General features: G+C 41.6%; 1 pseudogene across 1 annotated transcript; it reads right to left on the reverse strand.

Annotated features, from left to right (window-relative positions):
- On the reverse strand, positions 1 to 17,788 carry LOC309653505 (myosin-8-like; annotated as a pseudogene). Its single transcript has 25 exons — positions 17,780 to 17,788; positions 17,342 to 17,660; positions 17,175 to 17,242; positions 15,450 to 15,536; positions 15,247 to 15,364; positions 14,764 to 14,887; positions 14,536 to 14,672; positions 12,802 to 13,061; positions 10,556 to 10,798; positions 10,287 to 10,463; positions 10,066 to 10,211; positions 9,891 to 9,981; positions 9,415 to 9,804; positions 8,855 to 8,981; positions 8,402 to 8,520; positions 8,078 to 8,274; positions 6,758 to 6,941; positions 6,508 to 6,673; positions 6,288 to 6,412; positions 5,043 to 5,351; positions 3,876 to 4,079; positions 2,775 to 2,900; positions 2,455 to 2,691; positions 375 to 570; positions 1 to 11 (listed from the first exon to the last, which is right to left on the reverse strand). The product of its transcript is annotated as a myosin-8-like (transcript).
- Between the last annotated feature and the right edge of the window lie 5,375 nt (positions 17,789 to 23,163).

The following is a 23,163-nucleotide window of genomic DNA, read 5'->3' on the forward strand; positions in this document are numbered from 1 at the left end:
TCAGTAACCACCTGTGGAGTGGGTGCATGAGTGTGTCCTGTCTGAAGGGGTAACCTCAGTGAGTGGTTTCCTTAGTAATTTGTAACAGTCTAGAGAGATTTAATAAACTTAAGTCCAGTAAAAGGTCATTGTGTGTGTGTGTGGTGGAGCTGGAGATGGGAACGGGGATGTGGGGTGGTGAGGGAGGTACAGATATTGAATGTTCCACAAAGCCATATATAATGTTAGAATAATAATAGCTAGGTGAGAACTGTGTTTGAGAGTAAATAATTTTGGAAGTAAATGAGTCTGGTTCAGTTTATCAGTTCACTGTAGTTTTTATTTATTCAACATGAAGAGAAAAACATCAGAAAGCAAGTGACCCAAAATAGCACATTTTGTGCATTTCTTCAGCCCCTTGGCAGCATCAGGCAGATGTGTTCGCTCTGCACTGACTTGTGTGTGAATCTCCCGGCTCTTCACCCGCAGCTTGTTGACCTGGGACTCGGCAATGTCAGCCCGTTCCTCGGCCTCCTCCAGCTTGTGCTGGAGCTTGCGGAATTTGGCAAGATTAGCATTGGATTGTTCCTCCTAAGAATAAAGTTGTGAGAGTTAGACTTGGTGGTTCTCATTGCACTTGTCACAAACAGGATTATTTCCTCAACTCAGATATTTCCTTCTAACGGTTTGTCATATCTGATTTCAAATCCAGACAGAACTTGTAACTTCAGTTACATTTTTTACTCTAAAGAATGAAAGAAGAAGTAGTTTTGAAATGGAAGAGACGAGCTCATTATGTCAAACCCATGTATACGTGAAGTCTATTTACGATGTATGGACTGAGTGGAAAGGAGGAAGAGACCCATGTGCGCTCGCTCACAGAGGATAGACAGTAAATGTAAGGTCAAATTCTAACTTCGGGAAAATCCCAGTTGAAATGTTTTTGCCATATATTTTGACTCTGGTATACAGAGACGCTGCGGGTCGGGGGATGGGGATAGGAAGAAAGTATGCCCTTTGTTGGTTGCACTTACTACCATTCGTGCCTCTCCCTTTCGTGTTCCCTTTTCTTACCTCTTACCCACTACATTGTGTCTCAAAGAGTGGGGAACAACCAGGAAAAGTGAAGCTGGAGAATCTTCCAACACATCCTAATTTGCTACAGCGAATGTGCAGGGATAAGTCCCTGCTGATGACAGTGGTAGTGAGGGAAGGAATCAGCTGGGGTAAAAGATTTCTGTTTGGCTTTTGGGAACAATTGATTTTGTGCATTTCTAGAGGGAGAGGAATATTTATCATGGTGTTAGATTTTCTGCTGGATATTCTTTGCAGCTATCAAGTAAGGTGGGTTATTTGGAATTTTCTTTTTTCCCCCCAACCCCTACAAATTGCTTAATAATAAAAATATCTCGTCCTGTGGTCTTATTCTATAATTAGGATTTGGGGGTAAATTCATATTTATATCCTCTCTCGTAAAATAAGAATGACATATTCTTACTTGGTCTCTTTCTTTCTCATTAACACATTCTCTTAATATACTTTCTACCCCCAACGAAGTTTCCTTCTTCCCTCAAGGGCTTAAAGATACTTACAGCCTCCTCAGCTTGTCTCTTGTATCATTTCACCTTTGCCTGTAATTTATCTACCAGGTCTTGCAGCCTGAGAACATTCTTGCGGTCTTCCTCAGTCTGGAAGTTTGAAAAAAATGGTCTGCATTGAATCCAACAAAATCAACCCACTACAGGTGGTGAAGTAAATCACTTTGATATGATGGCAGGTGGGCCTGGGGTAAATGTGGTCCACTCTGAGGCTTCCTTCATAGTATTAACAGTAGCCACTCTTGTTAAATGTCCACTGTGTGCAGGCACTATATTGGAGAGTTATACATGTCTCTAATCCTTACCTCCCTACTCTGGTGAGTAGATGTTTTTATTCTATTTTACAGGTGATGAATTAAGGTTGAGAGTGTTAGGTAACCTATCCGAGTTTAAAAAGTAAGAGGCCAAACTAGGACTAATACCAGTTTATCTGTCTTTGAAACCTGTATTCTTTCCTCACTTACTCGATTTTCTAAAGGCCTTCCTGATTTTCCTAGCTTAGGAAAGGGTCTGTGATAGGTGATTGTGTCATTTGCCCCTTATGTATATCAAGTTAACATGTAGCTATTTGTGAGTACCACATAGTCACCAGGTTTTCAATTTCCCTTTGTGCAGGAAGTCTGGATATTCTAGAAAGCTCTTCCCCTTACCTGGTAGGTGAGTTCCTTTACTCTTCTCTCGTGTTTCCACAAACCTTTAACAGCCTCAGCATTACGTTTCTGCTCACTTTCAACCTACCTCTCCTTCAAGCTCACGTACCTACAATCAGGAAAGATACTTATATAGTCAGTTTTGGGGGATGTTAATTAACTCAGGACCTACTGACGATATTGGGTGGCTGTCCCCAGCCACAGGATAAGGATGGGAGTCAACATACAAGAAGAGAGAAGGATGGGGGAGTGCCGTTTTCACTTCCCGGATTCAGAGAGATTGAGAGACCCACCCTGGCCTCCAGCTTCTGGATGTGCTTCTTGCCGCCCTTCAGGGCCAGCTGCTCAGCCTCGTCCAAGCGGTGCTGCAGGTCCTTCACCGTCTGCTCCAGGTTCTTCTTCATCCGCTCCAGGTGGGCGCTGGTGTCCTGCTCCTTCTTCAGCTCCTCTGCCATCATGGCCGCCTAATTAGTAAATAAACCAGTATAATAAACCTGGTAATGGCAGGTAACACACAGTGTCGTTAAACAAATGCTCATTTGCTCACGTCAGTGATGGCCTTCTCGGCCTTCTCTTCTGCATTGCGCGATTCTTGAATTACTTCTTCCACTTCACTCTGGAGTTTTGAAACATCATTTTCCAATTTTTTCTTGGTGTTGATCAGGCTGGTGTTCTGTTAAAAGGAGTGGAAATTTACAAGACGTGCAGTTTGCACACTTGGGATTTTACAAATGTCTTACTCGTTGGCTTATGCAGGGGACTAATGGCAACATTTCACTGAACTTTAAATATTTGTTCAGTGCAAAATGTTAATCATTTGCAAGGTTGGTTACCCCGCCCCACCACTGCCCCAATGTCCATCTGATTTATGCATAAGGACATGGAGGTTCAAGAATGTCTATATTAGTTAATTGCTCTTTCAATTATATGTCAACCAGACATCGCTAGTGTTCTGTCCTTAAAAGGTTGGAAATATTAGAAAAGAGTCGATTCTTTTTGTGAGAGCCTGGCACTGAGAGTTTCTCAGTTAGAAGGAATCTATTCTCTGTTAGCTTGAATGGTTTGCTCCCTTGGGGAATACTGAATTACTCTTACGAAACATTTTCTTAAAATTTCAACCCAGTGGTTCTCTAAGGGAAGCAATATCACCTCAGTGGGTATTTGGAAATGTATGGGGGTGGATATTTGTGGTTGTCAGAATAACTAGGGCGTGCTACTGCATTTAACGCCCGGGCTGGTCAGCGATGCTGAGTGTCCTGCAAGGCACAGGGACTGTGAACATAGCAGTGCTGAACGCTGAAGTGCTCCTGATGGGAAACGCTACGCGGAACATTTTCAGATTTTGGAGTCAACAGATATCTTTATTCAAGTTTATTCCACACCATGGTTTTCAAAATAATCTAGTCAAATCTTTTTAAATAAAAAAAGTAATACCCCTGCCCCGTTTTGGTAGAAAATCTTAAAAAGAACACACAGCAAAAAATCATCTATAATCGCATCACTTCTAGGTAATTGCAATTAATATTTTAAAGCATCTCCCCCATCCTTTTAAATATACACATATTTATAAAAATAGAGTACTTCCATATTATAATTCTGATTCGTCACTTTACAGTACACCAGCATTTGTTTGATGTGAGGGTCCCACCTGGGTGTGCAGGAGCTGGACGCGCTCGCTGGTGTCCTGGAACTCCTGCTCTGCCATCTTTCTGCTCCACTCCGTCTGCTCCAGGGTGGCCGGCAGCTCCTCGATCTCGGCCTGCAGCAGGTTGGCTCTGCGCTCCACGATCGCCAGCTGCTCCTTCAGGTCCTCTTGGCCCCGGAGAGCATCATCCACGTGGAGCTGGGTATCCTGTTAAGTTAATAAAAAGGCTTAGACACTCTGAAGAGGATGTGAACATCCCAGGAGATGAACTGGAAGAATGGGTTGGTGCCAGGAACGGGAAATGACAGGCCTGTCATTTGGAGGAGCATGAGAATGGGGATGTCACCTGCTTAGGTGAGAGAGGATTATCAGGAGACTGATTCTTGTTGTGTTTTATGCCATCAACTTGTTATTTTTCATGTGTGAGTCACCAGTATCTATAATTTATGGAGCATTTTCCATATGCTGTACCCAGCACTTGACATCTGTCTTCTCGCTTCATCCTCACAAGTAACCCTATGAGGTGGGTAGTTTCATTCTTAATTAGTAGAAGAAACAGAGGGTCTGAGAGGTTATAATAACTTGCCTAAAATCAGGCAGCTAGTAAGTGACAAAACTAAGACTCGACCTCAGGCCTATTGGTGCCAAAGTCTTTTAATTTCTCTCATATCATAGCTTATCTCTGGGCTTCTGTTTGTTCTTTTATAGAACGTTTCTTTAAAAATAATATATTCGGACTTCCCTGGTGGTGCGGTGGTTAAGAATCTGCCTACCAATGCAGGACACATGGGTTCGAGCCCTGGTCCGGGAAGATCCCACATGCCACGGAGCAACTAAGCCCGTGTGCCACAACTACTGAGGCTGCGCTCTAGAGCCCATGCTCCGCAACAAGAGAAGCCACCGCAATGAGAAGCCCACACACTGCAAGGAAGAGTAGACCCTGCTCGACGCAACTAGGGAAAGCCTGAGTGCAGCAACAAAGACCCAATGCAGCCAAAAATAAATAAATATATATTCTATGTGTATTTATTTTTAGCTACCTCCATACTATGAACTGTATAATTTGTTAAAAGAAAAAAAAAAAGGATGGTGTAACAAGAAGGTGTTGTGATGCATGGGAGACGGGTCACTTCCCTGACTTGTCTGGGCTGTTAATGTGGACCCATCTACCTTCAGGATCCCTTGGGTGTTCCTGTAGTTCCTCAAGCTCTCTGCTGCCAAGCGGTTGGCGTGGTTCAGCTGGATTTCCATTTCATTCAGATCTCCTTCCATCTTCTTCTTGACTCTCAGGGCATCATTCCTGCTCCTGATCTCAGCACCCAGTGTGCTCTGCATGGTCTCCATGACTCTAATGTGGTTCCTCTTCAGCTGGTCAATTTCCTCATCTTTTTCAGCAATTTTCTTATCAACTTCAGACTTGACTTGGTTCAACTCCAGCTGGATACGCAGGATCTTTCCCTCTTCATGTTCAAGAGGTGCCTTAACAAAACAGTGATCAATTAATTAATAATCAATTAATAATGGAAAATGAATATTTGGAGGGTATTCCCTTGTGAGCCAAACTCTTACTAATATCAGTTTGTCTAATATTACAAAGTATAATAAAACAGCTCTAGGACCCTACTAGGTAAATCATCCTTTAATTTATTCAGTCATAGACTTTATTGGGCAACTCTGTAATAAGGGTGCTTTGTAAAGTATAAAGTGCTATACAAATATTATTCATATGAGTAGTAACAAAAATTATATGATTAAACTTATGTGTAGTAAACAGGAATTCTCTCCCGTTCTATAAATTAAAACGTTCATGTGATTCCTGTTGTAGAAATTCTCAGTTTTAAAACATATCCATATTTTTGATTACAAAATATGTGTCCATTGTGGAATGTGGGGTAATTTATAAAAACAAAACCTTCCTATTTTGCCTCCACTTAGAGGCACAATTTTAATGTGGTACATTTTTTTCTAGTTTTTTTCCTATTTATATATATTTATACATGATAAAGTTCTATTGTATATGCAAATGTGTGTCTTGCTTTAAAAATTATCCTCTACCATAAATATTTCCCCATATTAACTACATTTAAACGCTGTAGAAAATTACATCATATGGATGTTCTATAGTTTGCTTTACCTTGTTTTTGGATTGGACATCTTGTGTGTAAGCTTTGCCTACATTTAGGATAATTTTCTTGGGATAGATTCTTAGAAATAGAACTGATAGGTCATATTATTACATTTTTAAGACTTTTGATAACTATTGCCAAATTGCCCTTCATAAAGGTTATATGAGTTCAGATTCTCACCTGCTCTGTAATAATGGATCCATCTCATAGTACCATTGCCCAATGAAAACAGTGGTGTTTCCACCAATGTTTATCTTTGATTTTCCCCCCACAACATCAATATGCATACCTCTGCTTCCTCTAAGGCAGCCTGAATTTCACATTTCTCTTGTTCCACTTGCTTCTTTATTTTCTCCAGTGCATGGATTTGCTTCCCTCCCTCAGAAATCTGCCCAGTGAGGTCCGAAATCTCCTCTGTGGGTGAACAGAAGGGAGAAGTGGTCAGACTGATATAACATGGAAAGGTCTTTCCAGGGCCATATAGGGTAGGGAAGTTCAAGAGCACTCATGCTGCAAGTTCTTATTTTCTCTCTTTAGCATTTCAAGTTGTTCCAGGGATTCCTCGTAGGCATTCTTGACCTTGAACAGCTCAGTACTGAGAGACCGGGACTCCCTCTGGGAGGCCTCAAGTTCAGCCTGGGTTTCCTCATACTTCTGTTTCCATTCTGATAGGACCTGAAAAGCGGTAAACTGTCAGCTAATGGAAGGAGAAAGGGAGACTAAGTAAAACATCGGTGGAGTTTGAGCAGGTTGGGCCACCTTGTCAAAGTTCCTTTGCTTCTTATCGAGAGCCGCGCAGGCAGCATTAGACCGCTCCACATTAAGCATGAGGTCCTCCGCCTCATTCTGGAGCCGCTGCTTGGTCTTCTCAAGGGAAGCGCATTTGGCGTTCACAGCTTCTACGTGTTCCTCGGCTTCCTGCAGACGCTGGGCCAGCTTCTTCCTGAAAAGTTAGCCAGGCAGTTAAGGAGAGAGGTCAGGAACAGGGGCAAGTGCTAAACTCCTCAGCCCCCTTTCATAGTCCTTTTTCTACAATGTCAAGTAGCATGGTTTTCAAAACTGTGGTAGCCAGAACTGCTTTCCAGATGGATTAAACTGTGAAAAGGTCCAAAGTGGTGAACAACTGGACTCAAGTCCTTTTTGTTTTTGAATTGTTAGAGGCCATTGTTGGAGCTGACATTGTATGTATCTTACAGCATATGATTTCAGGATTTTCAGGGCTTCTGATTGAGTATGGTATGGAGAATGATTAGCCAGGGCAGTTCTATTGATTGATTTATATCTCATCTCATTCCAAAAAGGATTTGAGACTAACTAGATATTTTATTGGTCACAGATATACTGGGCATATTCTTTTGCTTTCTCAGACTTTACATTTTATTTTATATACTTTTCTTCCTAGAGAAAAATAGCCAGTTTCTTCTAATAATATATATTTGGTCAGTCTCACCTGAGAGAGAAATGGATAAATAAATCAGGATAATTCATGTAGTCGAAGCAAAGGCAGGGTTTTTCTTTTTATTCCTTCTGAATTGTCTACATTCTTGCTTTACTCCCAATTGTGTGCCAACTATACATGCCTAAGGTACACAAAAACCTTTAGCCGTAATGCTCTAGAAGATCTACCTGAAGGTCTCCTTTGGTCTGTACCCAGACTAAGACTTTACTTTATTCAGACTAACCCTGAACATTATGCACAGTTCAGATGGCCTCCAACATGAGTTTTAAGAGATCTGTCTTTGTACTACAATACTTAAGAAGGTGGTCTCTGGAATCAGAATGTCTGGTTCTAATCCCAGCTGTACTATTTATTAATCATATGCTCTTGTGTTAGTTGGTTAACCTCTCACAGTCTCAATTTCCTCATCTGTAAAACAGGGATACGAATAATAATGCAATGTAATGTTGCTATGAAAACGAAATGAGTTAATAATAGGATAGTATTTGACACAGTATGCACTTAGGGTAGCTTCTGCTTTTATTATGTTATCATCATCATCACAGCTGTTTCTGGGAGTTGCTGAGTTGGGCAGCTGGGAAACCATGTCATGTCCCTCCTCTAGAGTTCACAGTACACACTTGGCCTCCTCCAGCTCCTCTGTGCGCTGGATGGCGTCCGTCTCGTATTTGGTTCTCCACTGGGCCACCTCGCTGTTGGCCTTGGACAGCACCCTCTGCAGCTCGGCCTTGGCTTCCTGCTCCTCCTCATACTGTCCCCGCAGCAGGTCACAGTCGTGGCGGGAGGACTGCAGGGCGTGGGCCAGGGCGTTCTTGGCCTGTGGAAGTATGAGTTCAGTGACTTAAATTCATTTCTTCAGTGATATTTAATTTATACACTTAAAGGAGAACCTAACTGAATATGTTTAGATTTGATCAGTCGAGAATACTTTTGGTAAAACTTACTTTAGTTTCTTCCTCTAGCTGACATTTCAGCTCCTCAATCTGCTGCATAGATGCTTGTTTGGTTCTTGAAAGCTGAGAGACCAAAGCATCTTTCTCATCCAATTGTCGGGAATATTCACCTAAGAATTACCGAAGTAGAGGAATTTGTTCATGGCATAAACAAAGAAGGCTAAAGTTTGTATATATAATTATATGTATATGACAAATATATACTTTATCTAATTATAAATATTGTTACAGAATTGGCTAGATTAAAAAGCAGCATTGCTATTGTAGTGTAACAAATAAACTAGTCTGCTGATTCTTTCTTGCTTTTTTTTATTTCTTCTAACCCGCTCAGCAAATTCCTATAGTTGATTACTCTCCTCTAATATGGGAGTATTGCTGTTAATTCAGAACCCCCGGGATTGCTTTTGTCTAGTACATAATTGCGGGACTGAGGGAAACCTCTACCCACTTCTGTCTGCAGGCGTGCTCTCTGAGCCGTCAGGTCATTGATCAGCCGCTGCTGCTCTTCCTCCTTTGTCTTAAGTTCACTCACTTGATCTTCTAGAGCGCGGCACATCTTTTCAAGGTTTCCCTACAGCACATGTACCCGTGAAAGATGAGACATTGAATACAGTGAAAAAAAAAAAAAAAGTTACCACTGTATTCTTAAAATATTTTTAGAGTGAATAAATTTATGTCAAGTGTGAGTAGAAACTTCTGGCACCAACTCTATGGAACATGCTAGGATTCAAGTATGACGGGTGCATAATCTCCCTAAAGTGCTCATTGTTGGAACTCATTCATTTATCCCAGTGATACTTGACACTGATACTTAAAGTAGATTTGGAAATAATCTTAACAAATTATATCCAGTATTTTAAAAAAATGAAATAAAATGGAATAGATTAGAATACAAAATTTTAGATCAGTGCTATAAACTGCCTACAAACAGTGTTTAATGCCAGAGAACAATGAGGGTTCTTACAGGTTATTAACTATGCTCATTTAAAGACAGTATTGGGTACCTTGGCTTTGGAAATGGTCTCTGAATTACTGCTAAGGTCGTCAGTCTCCATCTTCAGCTCACTCTTCTCCTTCTCCAGCTTCTGTTTGACCCTCTGCAGGTTGTCAATCTGCTCCCCCAGCTCGGCCACACTGTCCGCGTGCTTCTTCCTTAGCGTGGCCGCCATGGCCTCGTGCTGCAGGGCGGCCTCCTCCAGGTCCCTGCGCATTTTCTGGAGCTCGGCCTCCCGCTTCTTGTTCATCTCAGTCTGGGCCAAAGTGGCCCCACCGGCCTCTTCCAGCCGCTCGCTGATCTCCTCCAGCTCCCGGGAGAGGTCCGAGCGCTGCTTCTCTGCTTTGGCGCGGGAGGCCCGCTCCGCCTCGATCTCCTCCTCCAGCTCCTCGATGCGGGCCTGGCAGTGACACAGCACATTAACATGAACTCATCTCAATTTCAGTTTTTTTGGGTGCAGAAACAAATGGAGGTGAGATGACTCACCTGCAACTCTTTGATTTTCTTCTGTAGTTGAATTTCTACTGCCTGTTCATCTTCAATTTTGCTTAGCAGATTGCTGATTTCAAATTCTTTCCTTTAGACAGAAGAACAAGGCGTATTAGTACCCATACGAATTGAAAGATGATGTTGCATAGAATCTTTTTTCTGGAGTTCCTACTTTTTAAGTTTCTCATCAAGTTGCTGTTTGTCATTTTCTATATCTACTATGGATTCTTGGGCCAATTTTAGGTCACCCTCCACTTTCCTCTTGGCTCTTTCTAGATCCGTTCGAAGTTTCTTTTCTTGTTCTAGAGACCCTTCAAGCTAATGAGAAAATAAACTTTGTTAAAAATTGAAAGTATATTAAAAAAAACTTTCAAATGGGTATTAAAAACACACATCATCCACTTGCTGCTCTAGCTTGGCTTTAGCTTTGTTCAGGGTGTTCACTTTGTCCTCTTCTGCCTGCAGGTCATCCAGGGTCCGCTGATGGGCCTCCTGGAGGGCCTTCTTCTCCTTGGTCAGCTTAGCTATGACTTCGTCCAGGCCTGCCATCTCTTCTGTGAGGTTTTTCACCTAGAAAGGTTAAGGAAGAGATTATCTCTGCTCTAAAGCAGCTTAGTTAGATGGCAGAGTCTCTATATGCTGTATACAAATATATTTCATACCTTGTTCTCTGTGGCATGTTTCTCCTTCTCAACCTTGGCCAGTGTCAGCTCAAGGTCATCTATGTCTTTCTTCAGTTCTGAACATTCGTCCTCCAATTTCCTCTTCTTGGCTGTCAGCTCAGCATTGATCTATCTCTTCCTCATCCTCAGCTCTCTCAGTCACTTCCTTGATCTTTGCCACCAGCTGGATTTTGTTTTTAATCAGTTGCTCACACCTCTCCTCTGCATCAGCCAAGGCATCAGCTTCATGTGGAGAGATTTGCTTAGCTGTTTAGAGAATTGTTACTTATTTTGAACTTGTTCTTTGCACAAAGTTGTAGTGTTTACTGAATGCTAATGAATTTTTCAGTATGAATATAAATTAATTGAACATCATTCCATTGTCTGGAGAAATGTAGCTAATTAGATATGGCACTATAGATTTAGAAGCAAATTAGGCTGAAAAATGACTGGATTGAAGCAATTGACTATTTTAAAAAGTATTGTGTAGAAGAGTGGAAGGACCAAAGGAAGCCTGGGTTCTTGTCCCAAATTTGCCTCCATATGTATGACCTTGTGCAAATTGATTTACTCCTCTTACCCTCAATTATCTCATGTAATTAAGAGGATTGGAATAAATGATTGCTAAGAGCATTTCAACTATAATATTCAAAGAATTTTGACTTAGTCAAATTGGTTAGTTTTGGTTTTGATCATTCCCTACTTGCCTCAAACAACTAGTTGCTACATTGAATTTTAAAAAGGAAAACTACGTAAGATTATACCTATAAATACATTTCCATGAAGCATTTTTCATGTACTCAAAACCTCCCTGATAGACCATAACAGTGCTGTATTATTGTCCAAGGTTTCCATTTCCATTTTAAAAATTACCCATTAGTCTCAAAATGAATATTAGACTATATAAGAACTTGTAATTTTGAGAAACTACATAACTCAATGAGGTTTTTATAAATGATTAAAGGACTCATAAAAATCAGTTCAGCCACGACCTTATTACTCTGTGCTGGGGAATTTCTTTAACTTCTCAGTGTTTGTTTATATCTTAAGTTTTTAAAATGCTTAAACTTTTGATAATGAGGCCTTCCAGGGTTCCTTTGTTTTTATTTTTTTATTTTTATTTTTTTAATTTTTATTTATTTTTATGGCTGTGTTGGGTCTTCGTTTCTGTGCGAGGGCTTTCTCTAGTTGCGGCAAGCGGGGGCCACTCTTCATCGTGGTGCACGGGCCTCTCACTATCGCGGCCTCTCTTGTTGCAGAGCACAGGCTCCAGACGCGCAGGCTCAGTAATTGTGGCTCACGGGCCCAGTTGCTCCACGGCATGTGGGATCTTCCCAGACCCCGGGCTCGAACCCGTGTCCCTTGCATTGGCAGGCGGATTCTCAACCACTGCGCCACCAGGGAAGCCCCACTTTTATTTTTAATAGTCATACACTCAGTATATATTTACTCACTGACTAATGATAATACCTATGAAAAGAGGTTAAGATGAAGAGGCTGTGATTGGGAAAATGTAACCTTCATATAAGTGAACTTGTCAGAAGGAAAAGTTGAAAGTAGTTTAAACATTTTAAGAAAACTATCCTTTTTTTTTTACAGATTTCTTCATGACATTGTTGGGCTTGTTGGACCAAGAAAATGGGAGGTTGTATTTGGCCAGAGTGCTGATGCCAAGCCTACCCCCACTCTGATTACAACTTCTTCTTTAACCAATAAACAGAGGCCTTGAGAACTCAGGATCAGTATCAAAGGAAGAATCACAGCGGTCACTAGCTCTGTCTTCCACCGTGGTAGTTCAGTTTAAGTAACTGCAAATGAATTTATTGAGCTAAATCCTGGGGGTTGAGGAAAAGAGATACAGAGAGAAATAAGAATAACTGTCTTTTATGAGTTTAAGTACAATCTCATACACTTGTATTCAGGAAACAGGGCTCTTAAGACTGGGATGAAGCAGGCAAGGCAGATGAGTAAAATGACTGAGATTTGGGGGCTTGCCTTTAAACTGCTTCCTTCATGCCTATTAAATTTGTGATATTGTTAAATAAATTCTTCAATCTCCCATTTTCCATTTGCAATTTGGAAGTAGTTGGTGCCTTACTTCTTCACAGGAATATTGAAAGTTAAGTGAAATACTGAAAAAAGCGACTAGAAATTTTCTTTTTCAAGAAAAGGCCATTTGTAAATCCAGAGTGTATGTGAATTCCAGAAAAACTTCCATGACATGGTGCATTCAGCACACAGAGTACTCACAGATTGAACCTGGAGCTGCAGCTCATTTTTCTCTTTCAAGAGAGTCACCATTTTTTCCTCCAGTTCCTTTCTTTTTGCCTCTGACTTGGCAAGTTCATCTTTGGTTTTCTGGAACTCTTCCTTCATGGTGGCCATCTCCTTCTCTGTCTTCGCACTCTTCAGCAGGGGCTTGATCTTGAAGAAGAGTTTCATCCAGGGCCAGTGCTTGACGTTCATGAAGGCATGTACATTATACTGGATGCAGAAAAGGACTTCTCTGAAATGACCGAAAAGTATCAGTGTAGATTGATCCATTAGAGACAATGTTATTGTTAGTATTATTTTTTTTACATACAAACTCCCCTTTTAATGACCCCCCCCCACATGTAAATGATGTGTCAAATTCTGTATATTTTATATGCAGGACACACACACACACACACCCTCACACTCAGAGCGGTCCTCAGTATGACCACTTTGCTAATGTGCACTGCTCATACTGAACGACTGTGTGTTCTCAAGTCCCTGTCACATTAGCAAAGAAGCTGACTTTAGAGGAAGAATACTTTGTATATATGAGCAACACGTACCATTTTAAGAACATTTGAGAAATCACAATATTAGTGACTTGGGAGTGGGTGTGGCAGGTGTAAGTTAATTGTGCTGCTTGGCCTTCGGCACACTGACGTGACCTGTGAAAGGGCATGGCTTGCTTTCCTAATTGCCCACCAAAATTGAGCTTATGGTTTATCCTGTTTTCCTTGAAACCTCTCCTCTTATTTTAATTGCTGCCGAATTATCTACTCCATAAACAACTTTTGTTAGTTTCTTCACATAATAGACTGGCTTTTCTCAAGTCCTTTCAAATGCCTACTTCTTACCTGCTCAGTTAGATTGTTAATGTCTGAAGAGCATTTAGCTACAAAATTTGTTTTATTTAAATAACATTTTAAAATAGTAATAAAAGATATTCCTGCACACTGTAGCAATAGACTGGCAAGGTTTACCTGCCTTATAACAATGTGTGTGCCTCTTCAAGCTTGTTAAAATGGAGATTCTATTTCTGTAGGTCCAATTTATAAGAACCATATCTCTGAGAAGGCAGATATCATGACATAAACCATAATGTTGACACATGGAAAAGACTTGGGAACACTTATACCACAGAAGTAAATAAGTACAGATGAGCAAAATGAATGCAAAACGTGTGTGTAAGGACAGGGAATGCAGTAGTGCTGGGTGGATGGGTTGGATGAGGTTAATTAGAGGAAGCGGAAATGGAAGTCTTGAATTGGTAAAGAGATAAATTAGGCTGAGAGGGGAGGGCTTGTACAAACAGGAGAGAAGGAGATAAGCAAATTGTTTAGCCTGGCTGGAAAAGGCTGTGTGGTGGGAGATGATAGATGAGGTAGGGAATAGAGAGTGGCCTTGACAGACACACAGGCAACTTGGATTTGATGTGGGAGACCGTGGGGAACCGCAAACAGATACGGCATGATGAAAATAGTGCTTACTGCAAATGATTCCTGCTGCTGTATGTGAGATGAGTGAAAGGGAGAAACTGAGGGAGGAGAGAAGTTTTGAAGGGAATCCCAGTGTGAGGGGTTAAGCAGAGGCTGATGTGTTGTAAGAGTGAGTTCCGAACTGGGTGAGAAGTGAATGTTAACCACAAAATGAAAGAGTTACTGAGTAAGGAAGACCGATGTAAAGTCTCTAAGAGACCTTACAGTCCTTATCCTCTGCATGGTTACCTCCTTTGCAACATCTTCTGATATTCTACCCTCATTAGGAATCCCCTACAGATGGCTTGAGTTCTTGTTATAATCTGGACCAACTTTTCATCTCTCATTTCTTCCAGAAGACCCAGCAGGCCAGCTTTGAAGAAAACCTGGAGAGAGGGAAAGTTCCAAATCATCCCCAGACTACAGGAGATCCAGCCATGGCAGAGGACTTGGATCAGGTGTAAGTGATAGCCATACCTCTGTATGTCCAAATTTGTACTGGGTGTGATCAATATCAATAGAGGCAAGAAGTTTCTCAGAAGCCTTCTTGCTGTCAATGAACTGTCCATCTGGAATAGCACTTGCATTTAAAGCTCTGTATCTGTTCAGTCGAAGAAAAGAAGAATGATTAGGAAGGTGTGATCATATATGAAAACCAAACGACACCAAAAAACGTCAGTAAAAAGAGAAAAAGCAAAAGTAGAAAATCCAGCTGTCCTTTTAGGTTCAGGTAGTGAAACAATATGATTTTTCCACAAGCTAATGCATGCTTCCGTCCTATTTTTAAGAAATGCCACCTTCTCTAGCCTGTATTCTGTTCTTGCACCACAAGACTATATTATTTGACTTAATTTCGTAGTATTGATGAAGCAGGATACATAAAAACAATGAACAGAGGACAACAGTGAAAATGATTAATTAGTCACAGCATTCAGTGAAATATGACAGAGGGAGACTGGCCTTTGTTTAAAATCCCCATATAAGATTCGTCTTGGGAACCCCTTCCTGCAGATGCGGATGGCCTCCAGCACACCGTTGCACCTCAGCTGGTGCAGGACAAGATCATGCTCCATGGCGCCTAAAAATAAATCAGAGTACTTACTACTGGGCACTGAATTTTCAAACTTGTGCCTGTTTGATTATTTCATGCTCTTAGATCTTACCAGGAGTTTGGTTTCGTTGGGAATGATACACCGTACGAAGTGAGGGTGTGTGCTCCTCAGATTGGTCATCAGTTTATTTAAATTTTCCTAGAAAACCAGGTAGAAGGGACTTGATGAGAAAGTTCTATTTCAGATTGCTTTTTTTGGTAATTATATGGAACGAACCTAGGCACTTTCTTAACTATATTAGGTAAAAGTCTATGAGGCTTCAGTCGCTCTGTGTTTTAAAGGTCTCAAGAGTTCTAGCCTGCCAAATAACTGAAAGGCTAAAGTGCTGGGAAGAAATGCAGCTCTCCCTGGTATTCATTTATGACACCTAGGATCTATCCTGTAAACAAACTGCAAATTCAGTAGCCTTGACACACAGCAAGTATTCTTGACCGGGAATCAGAAGACAAAAGACTACAGTCTCGCTTTGTCACTAATGAGCTCCTTGACTCTATAAAATCCCTTTTCTCTTTCTGGGCCTCATCTGAAAATAGTTGAGATTACCTCTAAGGCCTCTTTCATCTCTCTCAGCGCTAATATTTTTCACAGTAGTAGTTTACAGTGGTAACCTAGGTTAGCCACTGTCCAATGTTTGCCATTCCTTCCTTGAGTGTATTATTCCCTGGGACCTGTAACCTCTTGTTTTTTGGTTTTTGTTTTTGGAAGAGTCTAAAATCATAAGACTACATGACCTTGTGTGAGTGGATCTTGGGTACCTGAGAATGATCACAGTCTGAAGCATATGGGGGGAGTTATTCCAGAAATAGAGTAACTGATTATGACAGACAGTGGTGTTTTACTCCACCACAGAAAACTAGCAAGTAGCTATTTCTCAGTATTTCTTAGGTATATTCGTTGAGAAGGCAGAGGTGCTTTATTTTTCATATCTCAGTTAACTATTAGGAAATAAAGTGAGTAATGTGAGTTTCTAATCTTGCAATTATGTACAAGGATAAGTTGATGAAACAAGGGCATATTTGGTGAAATAATGCAAATTGGTAGTGAGAAAAAAAGAACAGGGCTGTTTTCTTGTTTAGGTCATACATAGTATCTGCATTTTAGTTTTAAAAAGAACGAGACTTAGCCATAGAAATCCTGACAAAGCAACCATTAGACCAGATGCTCCATATGTTCCCCTTTAGAAGAGCCAGTTTTTAAGCCATCTAAGAGAATCACATTATTTGTAGTAATGTTATTATTACTGTTATTCTTAAGAGAGATTTTTCTATCTTAATCATCAATCTAAATCACTAGGTTTGGCTTTAGATAATTTTCAGCTATTACAAAAAATTAAATCCACCTCAGAGGACAAAGATGTGATTTGGTGGAAGGATGTCCTAAAGGGTGTGTCTCAGGCTCAATTCTCAAAGGGGAACTCAGGAACATTCTCAAAGGGCAACATTAGTGGAATAAAGATACGGCTTTCCACAGGGAGACCTTTGAAGTCCAGCTGTGCTTCCTTAAAAATCGGCCTTATTATTATATAGCGAGAAAGCTTCGAAGGGCATTTTGGAATTCCTGAATACATTAGATGAGCATAATAAGGAATAAGAGGTAAAACATTCAGCCCTACAGGAGGAGTATTGCTTTGGCTGTACCCTGACAAGAAGGAATATTTGAAGTAGTTCCTGTTAACATTCCATTCCCTCCTAATTTATTCTAAATCCTTTATTCTTATCCTAATTATGATAAGTCATAGAAACTGAACAGATTTTTCGAATGAAATTTGTACTTCACCCTGAAAAGGGCTAACACAGTCTGGAAAGAAGAGCCCTTCTTCTTAGCACCTTTCTTTGCGCCGCTGTCTAAGATAAAAAGAAAACCCATCAACGAAAGTAGAGTCCCAGAGGCTGGAATGGTATGTGAACGTTCTGTGGGGAGAGGTTAATTTAGATCAGGGGCACAGAAAGTACCAGCTTCAGCACTAGCATATGTGGAAAAGAGACTGGCCAGAGTCTTCACTGCAGACGTCTGGTACAGCCCAACCACACTGCCGTTCAGGGGGTCCTTGTTCTTGTCCAGCCAGCCGGCGATGTTGTAATCCACGGTGCCCGCGTAGTGAACCAGCGAGAAGTGGGCCTCGGCCCTGCCCTTGACCACTTTGGGCTTCTGGAAGTTGGCACACTTGCCCAGGTGCTGGTCATACATCTTGTTCTTGAAGGAGGTGTCTGTGGCCTTGGGGAACATGCACTCCTCTTCCAGGATGGAGAAGATACCCAGTGGCTGAATTCAGAAAAGTAGACATTGGTGTCAACCTATCTGGTCTCAAAAGATATAGACATAGTGGCTGTCGTTTGATTGAATTATGAGCACTCCTAATTAAATATATTTATAAAGTAAACCAGGGTCATAGCTCAAAGAGGTCCTTTTGTTATCACTAGAATGACTTTTCCACCATTCTTTCTCACATTCAATCCATAGCATTATTTTCAATTAAAAGAATAGCTGGATATAAATATTTGGTTTATACCCAGCTCCACGTGGATGATGCTCTCCGGGGCCAAGAGGACCTGAAGGAGCAGCTGGCGATCGTGGAGCGCAGAGCCAACCTGCTGCAGGCCGAGATCGAGGAGCTGCCGGCCACCCTGGAGCAGACGGAGTGGAGCAGGAAGATGGCAGAGCAGGAGCTCCGGGACACCAGCGAGCGCGTCCAGCTCCTGCACACCCAGGTGGGACCCTCACATCAAACAAATGCTGGTGTACTGTAAAGTGACGAATCAGAATTATAATATGGAAGTACTCTATTTTTATAAATATGTGTATATTTAAAAGGATGGGGGAGATGCTTTAAAATATTAATTGCAATTACCTAGAAGTGATGCGATTATAGATGATTTTTTGCTGTGTGTTCTTTTTAAGATTTTCTACCAAAACGGGGCAGGGGTATTACTTTTTTTATTTAAAAAGATTTGACTAGATTATTTTGAAAACCATGGTGTGGAATAAACTTGAATAAAGATATCTGTTGACTCCAAAATCTGAAAATGTTCCGCGTAGCATTTCCCATCAGGAGCGCTTCAGCGTTCAGCACTGCTATGTTCACAGTCCCTGTGCCTTGCAGGACACTCAGCATCGCTGACCAGCCCGGGCGTTAAATGCAGTAGCACGCCCTAGTTATTCTGACAACCACAAATATCCACCCCCATACATTTCCAAATACCCACTGAGGTGATATTGCTTCCCTTAGAGAACCACTGGGTTGAAATTTTAAGAAAATGTTTCGTAAGAGTAATTCAGTATTCCCCAAGGGAGCAAACCATTCAAGCTAACAGAGAATAGATTCCTTCTAACTGAGAAACTCTCAGTGCCAGGCTCTCACAAAAAGAATCGACTCTTTTCTAATATTTCCAACCTTTTAAGGACAGAACACTAGCGATGTCTGGTTGACATATAATTGAAAGAGCAATTAACTAATATAGACATTCTTGAACCTCCATGTCCTTATGCATAAATCAGATGGACATTGGGGCAGTGGTGGGGCGGGGTAACCAACCTTGCAAATGATTAACATTTTGCACTGAACAAATATTTAAAGTTCAGTGAAATGTTGCCATTAGTCCCCTGCATAAGCCAACGAGTAAGACATTTGTAAAATCCCAAGTGTGCAAACTGCACGTCTTGTAAATTTCCACTCCTTTTAACAGAACACCAGCCTGATCAACACCAAGAAAAAATTGGAAAATGATGTTTCAAAACTCCAGAGTGAAGTGGAAGAAGTAATTCAAGAATCGCGCAATGCAGAAGAGAAGGCCGAGAAGGCCATCACTGACGTGAGCAAATGAGCATTTGTTTAACGACACTGTGTGTTACCTGCCATTACCAGGTTTATTATACTGGTTTATTTACTAATTAGGCGGCCATGATGGCAGAGGAGCTGAAGAAGGAGCAGGACACCAGCGCCCACCTGGAGCGGATGAAGAAGAACCTGGAGCAGACGGTGAAGGACCTGCAGCACCACTTGGACGAGGCTGAGCAGCTGGCCCTGAAGGGCGGCAAGAAGCACATCCAGAAGCTGGAGGCCAGGGTGGGTCTCTCAATCTCTCTGAATCCGGGAAGTGAAAACGGCACTCCCCCATCCTTCTCTCTTCTTGTATGTTGACTCCCATCCTTATCCTGTGGCTGGGGACAGCCACCCAATATCGTCAGTAGGTCCTGAGTTAATTAACATCCCCCAAAACTGACTATATAAGTATCTTTCTTGATTGTAGGTACGCGAGCTTGAAGGAGAGGTAGGTTGAAAGTGAGCAGAAACGTAATGCTGAGGCTGTTAAAGGTTTGTGGAAACACGAGAGAAGAGTAAAGGAACTCACCTACCAGGTAAGGGGAAGAGCTTTCTAGAATATCCAGACTTCCTGCACAAAGGGAAATTGAAAACCTGGTGACTATGTGGTACTCACAAATAGCTACATGTTAACTTGATATACATAAGGGGCAAATGACACAATCACCTATCACAGACCCTTTCCTAAGCTAGGAAAATCAGGAAGGCCTTTAGAAAATCGTGTAAGTGAGGAAAGAATGCAGGTTTCAAAGACAGATAAACTGGTATTAGTCCTAGTTTGGCCTCTTACTTTTTAAACTCGGATAGGTTACCTAACACTCTCAACCTTAATTCATCACCTGTAAAATAGAATAAAAACATCTACTCACCAGAGTAGGGAGGTAAGGATTAGAGACATGTATAACTCTCCAATATAGTGCCTGCACACAGTGGACATTTAACAAGAGTGGCTACTGTTAATACTATGAAGGAAGCCTCAGAGTTGACCACATTTACCCCAGGCCCACCTGCCATCATATCAAAGTGATTTACTTCACCACCTGTAGTGGGTTGATTTTGTTGGATTCAATGCAGACCATTTTTTTCAAACTTCCAGACTGAGGAAGACCGCAAGAATGTTCTCAGGCTGCAAGACCTGGTAGATAAATTACAGGCAAAGGTGAAATGATACAAGAGACAAGCTGAGGAGGCTGTAAGTATCTTTAAGCCCTTGAGGGAAGAAGGAAACTTCGTTGGGGGTAGAAAGTATATTAAGAGAATGTGTTAATGAGAAAGAAAGAGACCAAGTAAGAATATGTCATTCTTATTTTACGAGAGAGGATATAAATATGAATTTACCCCCAAATCCTAATTATAGAATAAGACCACAGGACGAGATATTTTTATTATTAAGCAATTTGTAGGGGTTGGGGGGAAAAAAGAAAATTCCAAATAACCCACCTTACTTGATAGCTGCAAAGAATATCCAGCAGAAAATCTAACACCATGATAAATATTCCTCTCCCTCTAGAAATGCACAAAATCAATTGTTCCCAAAAGCCAAACAGAAATCTTTTACCCCAGCTGATTCCTTCCCTCACTACCACTGTCATCAGCAGGGACTTATCCCTGCACATTCGCTGTAGCAAATTAGGATGTGTTGGAAGATTCTCCAGCTTCACTTTTCCTGGTTGTTCCCCACTCTTTGAGACACAATGTAGTGGGTAAGAGGTAAGAAAAGGGAACACGAAAGGGAGAGGCACGAATGGTAGTAAGTGCAACCAACAAAGGGCATACTTTCTTCCTATCCCCATCCCCCGACCCGCAGCGTCTCTGTATACCAGAGTCAAAATATATGGCAAAAACATTTCAACTGGGATTTTCCCGAAGTTAGAATTTGACCTTACATTTACTGTCTATCCTCTGTGAGCGAGCGCACATGGGTCTCTTCCTCCTTTCCACTCAGTCCATACATCGTAAATAGACTTCACGTATACATGGGTTTGACATAATGAGCTCGTCTCTTCCATTTCAAAACTACTTCTTCTTTCATTCTTTAGAGTAAAAAATGTAACTGAAGTTACAAGTTCTGTCTGGATTTGAAATCAGATATGACAAACCGTTAGAAGGAAATATCTGAGTTGAGGAAATAATCCTGTTTGTGACAAGTGCAATGAGAACCACCAAGTCTAACTCTCACAACTTTATTCTTAGGAGGAACAATCCAATGCTAATCTTGCCAAATTCCGCAAGCTCCAGCACAAGCTGGAGGAGGCCGAGGAACGGGCTGACATTGCCGAGTCCCAGGTCAACAAGCTGCGGGTGAAGAGCCGGGAGATTCACACACAAGTCAGTGCAGAGCGAACACATCTGCCTGATGCTGCCAAGGGGCTGAAGAAATGCACAAAATGTGCTATTTTGGGTCACTTGCTTTCTGATGTTTTTCTCTTCATGTTGAATAAATAAAAACTACAGTGAACTGATAAACTGAACCAGACTCATTTACTTCCAAAATTATTTACTCTCAAACACAGTTCTCACCTAGCTATTATTATTCTAACATTATATATGGCTTTGTGGAACATTCAATATCTGTACCTCCCTCACCACCCCACATCCCCGTTCCCATCTCCAGCTCCACCACACACACACACAATGACCTTTTACTGGACTTAAGTTTATTAAATCTCTCTAGACTGTTACAAATTACTAAGGAAACCACTCACTGAGGTTACCCCTTCAGACAGGACACACTCATGCACCCACTCCACAGGTGGTTACTGAGCATCTACTATGCGCCGGGCACTGCTCTCAGTACTATGGGAAGAGCAGTGAACAAAGCATAGTTCCCTCCCTCTGGGAACTTATATTCTGCAAGGAAAGAAAGGCAGTCAACAGATAAGAAGCTGTGTCTACTATATTTAAACTAGATAATCAACAAGAACCTACTGTATAGCACAGGGAACTCGGCTCAGTATTCTGTAATAACCTAAACGGGAAAAGAATCTGAAAAAGAATGGACACTTGTATGGGTATAAATGAATCACTCTGCTGTACGCCTGTAACTAACACATCATTGTTAATCAACTACACTCCAACATAAAATTTTTGTAAAAAGATCTACAAAAAAAATAAGAAGCTGTGTAATGTGTCAGGTAAGTGCTCATGAGAAATAAAAAAAGTAAGAGGGAGGCAGTTAGTACTTTGTGGAGAGGAGTCAAGCAAGGCCTCTCTAAGAAAAACACATTTGAGCTGAGACCTGAAGGAAGCAAGAGTATTTCAGGCAGAGGGAACAAAAGAAAATGCAAAGGCCCTGAGGCAGGGGCAGTTTGGCATGTCCCAGGGACAGGAAGGAGGCCAGCAGGGCTAGAGGAGAATGAGCAAGATAGTTACAGCATAAGAGAGGAACCTGGGGCCCCAGGGATCATGTAGGGCTTCAGGGCCACCTGAGGACTTTTTTCTTCACTCAGAGTGAGATGGGACATCTTTGGAGTGTTTTGAGCAGAGGAGTGATATTAACACACATTTTAAAAGAATCACTCTGGGGACTTCCCTGGTGGCGCAGTGGTTGAGAATCTGCCTGCCAATGCAGGGGACACTGGTTCGAGCCCTGGTCCTGGAAGATCCCACATGCCGCGGAGCAACTAAGCCCATGCACCACAACTACTAAGCCTGTGCTCTAGAGCCTGCAAGCCACAACTACTGAGCCCGCATGCTGCAACTACTGAAGCACTCACACCTAGAGCCCGTGCTCTGCAACAAGAGAAGCCACCTCAATGAGAAGCCTCTGCACCGCAAGGGAGAGTAGCCCCCTCTCGCTGCAACTAGAGAAAGCCCGTGCGCAGCAAAGAAGACCCAACACAGCCAAAATGAATAAATAAATATTTAAAAAAAAAAAAAAGAATCACTCTGCTGCATTGAGAATACAGTGAAGGAGGCAGAGGTAGAAACTGTGAGACCAGTTAG

Source organism: Balaenoptera physalus, assembly GCF_965194825.1.
Source record: "Balaenoptera physalus genome assembly, contig: HAP1_SCAFFOLD_407, whole genome shotgun sequence".
NCBI lineage: Eukaryota > Metazoa > Chordata > Mammalia > Artiodactyla > Balaenopteridae > Balaenoptera > Balaenoptera physalus.